We start from the raw sequence: 12,957 nt of genomic DNA on the forward strand, positions 1-12,957 counted from the left end.
AAACTTCCATGCATGATCTATGTGGTACCAGGACTGCACTCAGGCTCTTGTTCATGCTACAAAGACTCTGCTAGTTAACTCAGCTGTGTCTCCAGATCCTTTCTTGAACTGGCTGATTGAAAAGCAAACGATTACATTTTATTGAAGTCTGTTTTGTTTGTTTGCTCGTAGTGTTCTGTGCTTTGCAAGCGCTGTTGAAGAACTCTAACCCTGATCCCTAATTGCAGAGAATTTTGGTAATGTTTTCTTCTATATGTTCACAATTCTCACTCTTAAGCCATTAAGAGTGGATTTAGGGTCAATGTTCATATATCTATATCTTAAAGTGTCTAGTTGAAGTTTCCAATTTACAGATATTCGGTTGTCCTAACAAGATTTGTGGAAGGCTATTCTTTGTCAACTGAACTACCTCACCATCTTTGTTAAAAATTAGTTGATGATAAATGCACAGGTTAATTTTTTCTTAATTAAAACACTTGCTTGTGTGTGTGTGTGTGTGTGTGTGTGTGTATGAGAGAGAGAGAGAGAGAGAGAGAGAGAGAGAGAGAGAGAGAGAGAGAGAGAGAGAGAGACTAGGGGCATGCACACACACTATAGCACATGAATGGAAGCCAGAGAACAAGTTACGGGGTCGTCTCTCTCCTTCCACCATGTGAGTCCAGGGACTGAATTCAGGTGTCAAGCTCTAAGCCATCTTGCCAGCCCCAGATGTCTATTGGCCATGTGCTTACCTATATGCATAATCTACATGTTACACCAAGCTACACCATCCATCCCACCATTGCTTCAATTACTAGGGCTTGGGAGGGCTGTTTGTTTGTTTGTTCTGTTTTTCTGAGGGAAGAAAATTTTAAGAAAATGTCTTACTATGTAGTTTGGCAGGCTTAGAACTATTTACAGCCGGCTGACCTATAACTTAAAATCATTCCCCTGCCTCTGCCTCCCAAGTGCTGGAATTCCAAGTGTATACCATCACATGCAGCTGTAGTCCTTGAGCACCTACAGTGAGCCTTTCAGATTGGTTTCCCTTTTTAAACAGCGCTTTAACTATTATTCTAGGTCCTTATATTTCACATGCATTTGGGACTGGTTTGTCAGTAGGGTTTTGATTAGGACTTTATTAAATCTATAGCATATTTTAGTGAGAACTGCATTTTTGCTTTTAGATAGGGTCTCTCCATGTAGCCCATGCTCACCTCAAATTCATGACATTCATCTTTATGATTCAGCCCTCTGAACACTAGGACACCAGGTGTCTAGTGCCACCTCTGCCAGTTAACTGCCGTTTAATAACAGTGAATTTTGAATCCACATAGACAAAACAGTTCTCCATTTATTTAGACCTTTAATTTTTCTCACAACATTTTATAGTTTTTAGTATACAAGTCTTGTAATTTTTCTGGGTCTTTGTTGTATGTCTGTATATGCATGCACATGTGTGTGGTGTGTGCACATACATGTACAGACACATGCATGTATACATTCATGCATCCCTGCAAGTGTGGAGGCCAGACATTGATGTCAGGTAGCATCTTCTATCCCTCTCCACACAGTTTTTTTTTTTCCACACAGTTTTTGAGGCAGGGTCTCTCATGCAACCTAGAGCTCACCACATCAGCAGCCCCTGGGCTCTTTTACCAGCAACCCAGTGCTACCCACACAGATTTGCACTGCCACATCTGGAGTTTATGTGGATGCTGGGTTTAGAACACAGGTCCTTAAACTTCTACAGGAAGCTTTATCCAGTGAGCCATCTTGCACCAGTAGGTAGGTCCCCCTTTCAGTTAACCTTCCAGCTCCCTGCTACTCCAGAACTCCCCAAACCATGTACAGCTGAGGCAGGAGGGGGTGTATAGCTGGACTCTCAGGAAAGAAGCTAGTCGTCCCTATTTTCTAAAGGAGAGTGATAATAGCCTATCACTAGCAGCACAGATCTAGCTATTACTACATTGCTATGCATTTCTTGTTTCCATGGCTTCAAGATCAAAGGTCAGCACTGCCAACTCTCCTCCATGATGGCCAGTGGCCATGGCAGCCTGCAGGAAATTGCTGTATCATGCCTTTTCTCCATGTGATCCGATCGATCACCTCAGTCTGTTATGCTGTCAGCAAGCTGACTACCATGCCGAATGACTTCTCTTAGCATGTTTAGGGGGAGTTAAATCAGGACTGTTAGCAATATAGTATATCGTTCCTTGTTTATCTGATGTGTTTGAAAGTTAGTTTTGCTAAATTTATTTTACTGCCAATTGTTTCACTGCACACCCCGAGGTGCTGAAACTCTTCCTTCGTCTCCACTGTTGCCGATAAGAGCACAGGCTTTTAAATGGTTGCTCTTCTAAAGCAACAATTGGTTTTTCTCATTTTCAGTTTTCCACTTTACTTTTTCTTCTTGACAACTTGATGCAGTTAGGTGAAGATTTCTTTGTGTTTTTCCACTTGGAATTCTTGGGGACTCTCGTTTTCAATTGTAGCAAATGCTTTGTTTTTTATGGAACAACCTCGTTGATATATAAGACTGTAATAGAATGGTCTTGTACATTTTTAAACAAAAAAGAAAATAATTTAGTTTCTAGAACCCTCCCCCCAAAACAAATTTCCTCTTTAAAAAGTCAGTTTTTCTAAGTGGGCCAAGGTGACCCATGCCTTCATTGACTAGTCATGTGTGGTTTCCAGTGCACTGATGGCCACTGGGATTAAAAAGAAAGCCCAGTTTTGGGTTCTTGAACCTCAAATTAATGCTTTTCATTCAAGTTAGGGGAGTGCTCAGCCAATGTCTTGGCATTTCTTCCTCTCCCGCCCCCTTCCTTCTTGTGATTGCTTGCAGCTGGTGGGCTCCATCTGCTCTCGAGGACGCCAAGCCTTTCACGTTTCTCTGTTTTTCAGAAATGATAATAGCTTATCTACCTGCAGAGTCTCTAAAATTCAGATATTTCAAGTCTACTCCTTACCCCGTGTAATCCATGTTGCTCTTTGCTGCAAAGCTTCTCAACTCCAGATGTTTCCATGTGGTTTTTCAAAAAAAATCTCATTTCTTTATTGATATTTCTACTATTCGAGTCATTTTCATAATATTTTCCTTAAATTCTTTAAACGTGGTTTTCTTCTACATTTTAAAAAACATATTTCAAATAGCAGCTTTCAAATGTTTGCTGAACCCAACATCTGGACCACTCAAAAGGCGGTTTCCATGGGCTTTCCCCAGGAAGGTCACAATTTGCTGCCTCTTGTATAGTTCATGAGTTTTTTTTTTTATTAAAATGTGAATATCTTCAGAAACATAGAGAATCAAGTCTGGAGTCTCTTTTCCTTTTCTCCTCTGAGAATCTTACTTATTGCTGTGTGTGTGTGTGTGTGTGTGTGTGTGTGTGTGTGTGTAGTTTTTCAAGTCATTTTTACATGTCTGAGTATTTTGCCTGCATGCATGTGTGTTTACCCTGTGAGTATCTAGTGCCTATGAATGCCAGAAAGAGCATCAGATCCCCTGGGATAGAAGTTACAGGCAGCTGTGAGCCACCACATGGGTGCTGGGAATCTAACCTAGGTCCTGTGGAAGAACAAGAGCCCTCCATCACTGTTCTAGCTGTGAAGGAGACCATAACCAAGGTAACTCTTACAAAGGAAAGCATTTACTTGGAGGCTTGCTTATAGTTTCACAGGCTTAGGCAATTACACAGCAGGGAACATGCCACCGGAGCCAGAGCTTAGAGCTACGGCTTGATCTTTAGGCCAAAAGAGACAGAGACCATGTGCCTGACATCTGACATAGGTTTTGAAACCTCAAAGCCACACACACACACACACACACACACACAAACACACACACACACACACACACACACACACACACACACACACGCAACACAGTTCCTCCAACAAGGTCATACCTCCTAATCCTTCTAATTCTACCCAAGAGTTCCACTTTCTGGCGAATAAGCTCTCAAATATCTGAGCCTATGGGGGTCATCCCTATTCAAACCACCACATGGGAGTAGGAAACTGGCTTCTGGGGCAGGGGTCACTCAGAAAATTCTGTTGCTGGTGGGTCTTTGCTCAAACTAGGGAACGAATTAAAATTTGAGCCATTTTCAATTCTGACCCAATGCTCCTTTAACAACAGATGTTCCTTTGGGTCTTTGCTATGTATGCTCACAGGTGGCCGGACAGCCAGGCACGAATGGAATGTTGATCAAGCCCCATCACAGTGTAACCTCAGTTCCAGGATCGTCCTGGGAAATTTCTGTCCAGCCCAATATCGCTCATCTCAACCTGGACTGCATCATCAGGCCAGATTTGTGAGATTTTCCCCACTTGTTGTGGGCTCTGGGTTTCCCTACCTCCACTCTAAGTAAAGTGAAGGTCATTTCTACCCTGACTGAAAACACACTGATGAGCGAGCTCAGAGGGCACAGCCAAGGCCAGGGAAAGTGCCACAAAGCCCACAGTGTCACCTGGGTTCACAGGCGGTTCTGCTCGTTCATTTGTTTGACTGAGTTTCTTACTTTATTTCTTTTTTTTTTTTTTTCATCTTTTAGGAACTATATTTTTCTTCCAGCTTTTCTCCCTTTGCTCAGGAGTCTGCAGAGCAGCTCAGGACCACTCAGCGGTGGCTCCAACCCACTCGGTGGCCTGCACTGTGGGAGCTGCCGACCAGTCCTCCGTGGCCAGCTGGGCACTCCAGTCTTCTCTCAGGGACTGCTGGGTGGGCACAGAGGGCACCTGCACACCCTCAGACCAGGCCACTACCTCAGACTGAGCAGCAGTGAACTCAGGAGCTGGTGCGGTCCATTCACCCTGGAATTCCTCCTTGGTCACAGCCTTCGCAGTAGCGGCCTGCTCCTCCTTCTCAAACTCCTCTGGGTCTCTGTGGAAGTAAAGATCAGGCATAACTTCCACGGTGCTCATGGAGATATCGCCACACATGTGGCATACTTCTCAGGCCAGCATCCACCACGTCTGACCCATGCAGTGAGCAGCCCTTGCTGTTGCATGGGATGGCAATGTCCATGTAGCATAGAGGACAGTCTTTGTTACACAGAACAGAGGTGGGCAGGTTGACACAAGAGGCCTCTGTGAGTGGCCGGTGCTCAGCCCTGGGATTGGTCACCACTAGAAGTCGTGACTCCTTGAAGGCTGCTTGGATCTGGTTAGTGAAGGTCCAGGCAGGAAGCAATGCGAGTGGCTCCAATGGCAGCTGCAAGCTTCAGCATGGCTTACTAGAGTCTTCCTGGAGGAGATGATGATCACATCACAAGTTCTCAATGGCAACAATAGCTGGAGCGGAAGTCAGGAGTTTCTCCCAAGTCCTCTTCATATCATGATGTAGATACGGTCGCTCTTTCTCCTGTAGATGGACTTCTCCATCTGTAAGTCAAGGTGGGAGCCACCTAAGTGGGTTCCCATGGCAAGGGCTCTGAAGACAAAGTCCTCCTTCATCTGCAGGACGTTCAGGGCTCCAGACATTGTGTAAGTTTCCCTTTAAGTTATGACGGGCATCAAGAACAACTCCATAAGGACCCATCCCTAGGCAGTGTGGAAACCCTGACTGAGTTTCTTCGTTGGTTGTTCAATAATTCCATTCTATTTGTGTTGAGAGAGGAGGCTCTGTCAACTACTTCACGTCCATCAAAATTGTTTCAGCTACATGTATTCCCAAAGAAAACCAGTGATTTTAGAGCACTTGGGTATGAAGGAGTAGTAAAAATCAAGATTAAATTTAGCAAAACTGCAATGGCGTGACTGACTCAGAAACCAAAAGTATTCTTCAATAGGCATTATGAGCTTACACTGAAGATCTGAATCTTTGATTTGAAAAATCTACTTGTTCAAACAGCAAGAGTTTCACATTTTCCCAGCAGGAAATTATTTCAAGTATTTAATTTAGCAACAAGCATATATATTAACGAGAGCCCAGATTACAGAATTCCCAATTTAATTTTGACTTTGTTACCAAAGCAGATCATAAATGTTTCCTTGTCATCCTGTGGGAGACAAGGCCTTTTGAGGTGAGGATTTACGTATTTTCCATCCTCACCAAAACGGGAGAGCTGTTGAGGTCAATGTGAAGTTGTCAGCCTGACCATTTGCCTTGGATCCTTCCCAATCCATGGCTTCTTGCCTGAGCATTCATTCTGCAGCTGATACAACATGAGAGGATGATCAGGAGGACATCAATGCCTGTTCTAGGACCCTTAAAGCAGGAGAAAGAGGAAAGCTCTCCTACTGGAAGTACCACACACTTTGCCTCTCTGTCCTCTTCCACTTGCAATCATCCTTGCTTGTTTGTCCTGCAGATTCTGAAGTTTAGGCCAGAGCCTCTCCATCTCTTGGAAGGGCTCCATGACTCATCTCTGACTTCCCAAGAGACATTTAGTAGTCTGTTTACCTCTGTCCCCATCTTGATGATTCCCAGTCCTGGTCCTTTGTGTCCTCACCTGCCCTTCTTAGCCTGGGAGACACTGTTTCTCTCATATCACTCCTCTGACCAACATCTACATAGCTCCCTACAGGATACCCAAACTAACCAAGGTCCTGCTGGCTCCTCATTCTCTGATCTATCCTTATCCATCTACTTCCCAACTGGAGGAGTAAGGGGAGCTGGAGACAAGGCATTTAGACCTGCTTGGCTGTCAAAAAGTCACTACTAACCATATGCCATTGTCTTTAGGAACAAAAACATCTGGATATTTTAGTTTAAAAGTAGTTATTATATATATCAAATAAGGCTATTTCACTGGGACCAACAATACTTACCCTAAGTCATAGACTATCTAACAAAACCCTCAATACCAATCAAAGCTCTAACCTTCTGAGCTGTTGCTCAGAGTGGTCTAAGAGACTCCTAAAATAATATAGGCTATCATTTGGTTGCCTCTCAGAGTTCAAAGGTAGATTCCAATTGCGAAAACAACATGTATTTCAGATTTAAGACCTAGAGGATCGGAGCTGGAACTGACCTGAAACCTCCTCCCTCAAGACTAGCTGTTCTAATACTGGAAGGTGCTCTGTGAGCTCTCAAGGAAAGGCAGCAACCAAGGTCCTACCCTGCAGGCTTAGATTTTGTAAAACCTATTTTTAATAAGGATTTTTAAAAATGCTTTAACCTCCCTTCTAGCCCACCACCCGCCAGAGGTAGTAGAAAGCAAAGGTTAATAGAGCAATGGAGGATGTTGACCTGCTGAGAAATGGCTTTTTTTTTTTTTTTAACAAATCTAAGTTGTGTTGTCAGGATATCATCAGTTTACACAAACCTGCAGCAGCAGGTTGATCCACTTGTAAACACCATTCATGAATCAGCAACGGCAGGTTGATCCAGAAGAAAACTTGAGGCTCTGCCAATCGGTCTGAAGAAGCAGTGGGAAGCTGCTGGAACACCACAAAGAACAGAAGGTTTGTTGTTGTTGTTGTCGTTGTTGTTGTTTGGTGTGTTTTCTCGATGAAGCCATGACAAATGGTGGTCAGCAAAGAATAGTAAGGCGTACAAATACCACACAGTGTCATCAGCAGAGACCAGCATCAGCAAAGCCCAAGGATGACCGTCAAAAAAATGGCAAGGCATACCAATACCACACAGCGTTGTCCACTGTCTTTTGGGTTATATTTATACCCTTTTAAAACATCACATGTTCTCTCAAGTGTCTGCTCTACCAAAATAGCACATGTCATTTTTCCAGGCTGTTCCAAAATAACACACGTCTGTTCTCAGCAAAACGTCCTCTCATGTTTCTGTTTCTGAAAAAAAAATAAAACCAAAAACAAAACATTTCTCATAAGACAGTTTAAAAAAAAAATCACATCATACAACTGACTTTCCAAAACAAACCCAAAAATTTTCACTTCACTACCCAGCTGGAATGCCTAAGAACTACAATGGAATGATATGGCATGACATGATAACCCTACATGTGCCGTACTGGAACTCAGGTCTTGAGGGTAACCAAGAGCTCTCTAGTTGGACTTAAGACTCACTCAACAGGAGGCAAACCGTGCTGGTACTGGAGAGCTAGCTCACTACCTGGGGCTAGTGAAGCCGTGGGTCTCAGAAGAGACCCTTAACTGCCACTTCGCTAAACTAGCACAATCCCTAACTTTGTTCTAAATATCTACCTACCCTTATATTCACAGATTGTGCAGCTCTCACCCAAATCAAAAGAAGGAGAGCATCCCCAAAAACCACAACCAATCAAAATACAGAGAACAGTGGTTATGGGGTGCCCAGCCACAACTGATACACCACAGTGCAACCCCTGTTCCTAACACTCAAGAAACATGGCAGAAGAGGAGGAGGACAGATTGTAACCATCAAATGACCAGACAGTTTGCTGTGAGATTGCCTCCTAGAAATGATGTGGAGGCTCACGTATGATACTGCAACACTATGGCTGTCTAAACAAGACCCAAAGAAATATAAGAACAATATCACAGAAAAAGGAAATCTCACTAGCCCCTACCCATAGCCAAAGAACTACAGGCAACAACGGAATGCTGGGAGCAGGAGAAATGCTCCTCCTTAGGGCTGGACCCCTAACTGGTTATCCAAGCAAATGGTCAGTCCTGAAAATATTCTCATCAGGTAATACTAAATGGATGGAGCGTGTGTGTGTGTGTGTGTGTGTGTGTGTGTGTGTGTGTATGCTAATAATAACAAAGAAAAAGAGACCATGATTTTGAAAGACAGTAAGACATGGAATGCATTGGAGGAAGGAAAGGGAAGGGGAAATGACATAATCATATTTTAAGTTTTAAAATAAATAACTGAACATTTATGCTCATTTTCAAAGTAGTAAATGTATCTGGTAGTGAGTGGCATCCCCAAGGTCATAAACATTGTAAGTTGAAAAAGTACAAAATACAACAAACAAACAAACAAACAAACGAAAGCCAGGCAGTGGTGGCACATGCCTTTAATCTCAGCCCTCGGGAGGCAAAGGCAGGTGGATTTCTGAGTTCGAGGCCAGCCTGGTCTACAGAGTGAGTTCCATGACAGCCAGGGCTACACAGAGAAACCCTGTCTCAAAAAACCAAAAAGAAAAAAAAGAAAAAAGTACAAAATAAAACCAGTTTTCTGTGAAAAAAGCTACAGAAACAGTTGTAATAAATACATTTCCAAAGTGTGAGTGGGAGTGATTCAGAGTCAGCTGACCCAGGGTGTGGACATAACATGAGCTCAGAGAGGCTGCGCTGCTCCAGTGTTTGCAGCTTAGTTCCACAGAGCAAGGACTGCCCTCCCATTACTGTTTCTTCCCAAGCATGGCCTGCTTGTGGGTTGAACTGTGTCACCCAAAAGCATCTACTGAAGTCCTAATCTCTAGATTGTGCTTCTGTCTGGAAATAAGATGATTGCAGAAGTAATTACTTGATGTGAACTCATTAGGGTGGGTCTTAATCCACTGACTGGCATTGTAGAACGAGAGAGGCAGGATGATTCAAAGACGAAGACACAGAGAGCAGACACTATGTGAAGACAGAGCAGAGATGCTTAAGGTTGATGGAAGCCAGGGTACCCCAGGGCTTCCCGGAATCCTAGAGAAGCATGAAATATAGCAGCAAGGACATGCTGGGTCACCCTAGCACTGGGTGACATCCTTACAGCAGCATCTTACACATGGCAGCTATAACCAGGATACGAACATTTACACGGTCAAGCACAAAGCATTCTCCACACAACAGCCCTTCCAATCCCCCCTTTTATAGCCAAGCACATCCCTTCCCCTTCCCCCATATCCTGCAGAAGCTTCTCACTTGTTCTCCATTCCTATAGCCTTGTCCTTTGAAGAATGGTATGTGCGTGTGAAGATACAGTATGTAACCTTTGAGGGCCTGGGCTTGTTTTTTCCCCCACTAAGAATAAGTCTCAGGTGACTCACTAGGTGACTGTGCATAGTCTGTTCTCTTTCTGCTTGTTGAGTAGTGTCCCTTGGCATGCATGTGTTCAACCACCTTCTGGTTAAAGGGCATTAGCCTGTTTCAAGTTTGTGGCCATTACATACAGAGACACTATGTACAACACCTGTAGATTTTGTACAATGAGAAACTTGCATTTCTCTAGTATAAACACCTATGGATACGATGGCTAGGTTGCATGCTATTTGCAAATTAAGTTTTAAAGAACCTCTGAACATTTTATTTTTAACTATAACCTCCCTGCCCCTCCCTGGCATCTTTTGTCCTGAATTCCTTTAAGGTTCACTGATGCAGACAACAGATCTGAGATCAGTTCTCTACCAACACACACAAAGACCTCAGCACCCACAACTGTTCTCTACCACACACACAAAGACCTCAGCACCCACAACTGTTCTCTANACCTCAGCACCCACAACTGTTCTCTACCACACACACAAAGACCTCAGCACCCACAACTGTTCTCTATCACACACACCAAGACCTCAGCACCCACAGCTGTTCCCTACCAACACACACAAAGACCTCAGCACCCACAGCTGTTCTCTACAACACACACAAAGACCTCAGTACCCACAACTGTTCTCTACCAACACACACAAAGACCTCAGCACCCACAACTGTTCTCTACAACACACACAAAGACCTCAGCACCCACAACTGTATACTTTGGTTATGATGAGAGGCCAGACCTCGACATGTGATCTCTAGACAGAGCAGCCCCTCAGGTATGAGAAAATCAGGTTACTTCAAAAGGTGAAGTAGCACCAGTCCAGAATAAAACCCACTACCATGGGGTCGCTGAGCACAGCTTTCCTAATGTATAAACTGTCCAAGCAGAGCTGTGTTCTGAGCATAGCTCGCCCGCGAAGCTTCCAGGTGCCCACCGGTCCCAGGGGAAGCCTTCATTCTACAAATGAACAGAAAGACTCCAGTTAGAAACATTCACACAGCCCCAGATGTGGGGGAACCAAGACAGGTCTGTATTTCATGTTGGAAAGTGAAAACCAAATAAATAAAACTCCCTGTCACGGCAACAGGCCAGCTCCACTGTGGGAGTGACATCGGAAACATGCCTGGGTTCTGCAGAAGCTTAAGGAACAAAATCAGAGTCCCGTGTACTCAGCTGGCCAGAGCCTGGGCCAGAGATGGCTACTACTATTACCTAAATCAATCTCTTACTTTCTTCTTATATTGCTCTCCTTCATCTCAGGCATTCGTTTGGCATCTGTACTTACTAGGTGCCTTTTGGAAGAAACAATTTGATAATGTTGTAAAATAATGCTTTGGCCTGACTTAAAAATGGAAACATTTATACCATTCCCACTGATGCCAGATGGTGTCAGTCCAACTACTGTGCTGCTGTTTCAAACACATGTGGAGTTGAGGAAACTTCACCAACAAGCCCAGATGAGCCCAAGCATACACACACTGCGGCAGGACTCAATTTAGAACTGCCATGGAAACCGCTCTGAGGTATGTCTAGCAGGGCGTTTGCAGAAATGTTTAACTGGATGTTGTATCAGCATCCCATCAGTCCTGGACTGAATAAAAAGGAAAAAGTGAGATGGGTACCACAGGTCATTTCTTTCTGCTTCCAGGCTGTGGGTGCAATGTGACCAGCTGGCTCTCCCTCATCCCACCATGCTTTCCCGGATGGGGATGGATGGACTGTATCTCCTCAAACTGTTAGCCAAAACAAAGTCTTCCTTCCTTCCTTCCTTCCTTCCTTCCTTCCTTCCTTCCTTCCTTCCTTCCTTCCTTCCTTCCTTCCTTCCTTCCTTCCTTCCTTCCTCCTCCTCCTCCTCCTCCTCCTCCTTCTTCTTCCTCTCTCTCTCTCTCTCTCTCTCTCTCTCTCTCTCTCTCTCTCTCTCTCTCTCTCCCTTCGTTCAGCTTTGTCATGTATTTTAGTCTCAGCAATGGGAAAGGTTATTAATATACATTCTCTTCCCCTCTGCCACCTGGCCCTGCTGTAAAGTCCATGAGCATCCATCTGTGTGATGGGCATCTAGGAGTAGTGGCTCTGACTGTTAGAATTTCTGGAGATGGCTCGGATACTGCTGTGTATAAGTGTCTGTGTCCCTCTCATCCCAGGGCCTTGTAACGTGAAGTCCCCTATGGTCAGACCTCCATGGCTTTCTTTCCCACTTCTAGTCCCTGTCTGGTTTTCTCCTGACTGCTCTTCCATTTCTTCACAGTCTTCTTCCTACACTAGGCCAGATCTACAAAACTACTTCGTTATAATCTATCTTTAGTTATAATCTAAGCCTCAGCCTCCACAGAGGGTATATGTAAGACAGGGAAACTATGGGCAGTAAGCTACCATGTTCAACAGAATCTTGTAACTCCTCAACCCAAAGGCTCACGACTCAGGTGGCTTAGGCCAGGGTGCAGCTTTCAGCCTCCAAGTGGTTGTGTTGAAGTGGTTAAACCTGCAAGGCAGTGGCCTCGTGAGAGGTAGTTATGCCACTGGGATGTTGCCTGTGGCAGTTTGGAAAGAATATATATGGCCCCTGCAGGCTCATATATTTGAGTACTTGGCCAGAGGTTGGTGGAACTGTGTGGCATTGTTGGAGGAGGTGTGTCTATGGAGATGGACTTTGAAGTTTCAAAAAGCAGAGCTATTCCCAGTATCTCTCTCTTTCTGCCTAGTACTTGTGGATCAAGATGTAAGCTCCCATCTCCCAAGTAATCTCTCTCTCTCTCTCTCTCTCTCTCTCTCTCTCTCTCTCTCTCTCTCTCTCTCTCTCTCTCTCATGACGATGCCATCCAACATGATATGTCTTAACTAGGTTCCTCCTCAGAGACTGAGTCAATGATTCTATCCAATTTTGGATTTCCAACCTCGCAAACTGTGGCCTAAATAAAATAAACTGCTTTCACTATAAAGCACCCAGCTTCAGGCGTTTTATTATATCAAAGGAAAAGTAACTGCACTAATCCTATTGAATCAGGACTCCACCCTTATGACACTAAGAAGACTTCTTTTTTTTCAACCCAATTCTTCACAGAGTTAGAAAGGGTGATTTGCAAATTCATCTGGAATAATAAAAA

The 12,957-nt window shown here is 44.1% G+C and overlaps 1 pseudogene; it reads right to left on the reverse strand.

Annotated features, from left to right (window-relative positions):
• Window positions 1-4,590: 4,590 nt before the first annotated feature.
• LOC110333556 lies at window positions 4,591-5,463 on the reverse strand (annotated as a pseudogene).
• Window positions 5,464-12,957: the final 7,494 nt, after the last annotated feature.

The sequence above is a fragment of the Mus pahari genome, chromosome 15 (assembly GCF_900095145.1).
Source record: "Mus pahari chromosome 15, PAHARI_EIJ_v1.1, whole genome shotgun sequence".
Lineage (NCBI taxonomy): Eukaryota > Metazoa > Chordata > Mammalia > Rodentia > Muridae > Mus > Mus pahari.